General features: G+C 44.1%; 1 non-coding gene across 1 annotated transcript in view; it reads right to left on the bottom strand.

The window, feature by feature from the left end:
* Positions 1-26, bottom strand: part of LOC136588856 (U6 spliceosomal RNA) — a 107-nt gene extending 81 nt beyond the window's left edge. Inside the window, exon 1 of the small nuclear RNA XR_010787661.1 lies at positions 1-26. This exon is cut by the window's left edge and continues 81 nt beyond it. This is a non-coding gene — a small nuclear RNA (U6 spliceosomal RNA).
* Positions 27-370: the final 344 nt, after the last annotated feature.

The following is a 370-nucleotide window of genomic DNA, read 5'->3' on the forward strand; positions in this document are numbered from 1 at the left end:
AGTATATGTGCTGCCGAAGCAAGCACGATACTGCAGACAGCCCCGGCGGAATTTAAGGTCCCGCGGGAGAGAAGTTCTTACATTGTGGAGAGATTACTTTTATAAATTAAAAATAATGTATCCTGCTGTGATATTTTACCTAATATGTCATGCCTGTAATAATAAAACCCATTAATATAGAATATTTTGGCCAAACTGAAGAGCATTTTGTGACAATGTTATATGCAAATGAGAACAAGCCGCAGTGCATGCTGGGAAGAATGCTGGTCTCGGAATACGGACCTTGTACCACAGAAGGCGCAGCTGGTGTGGAATGTACTGCGGATGACTGCAGCGTTCTGCTTCCATCAGGAGAGCAGCTGCTCACTGC

This window comes from Eleutherodactylus coqui, chromosome 13 (assembly GCF_035609145.1).
Source record: "Eleutherodactylus coqui strain aEleCoq1 chromosome 13, aEleCoq1.hap1, whole genome shotgun sequence".
Lineage (NCBI taxonomy): Eukaryota > Metazoa > Chordata > Amphibia > Anura > Eleutherodactylidae > Eleutherodactylus > Eleutherodactylus coqui.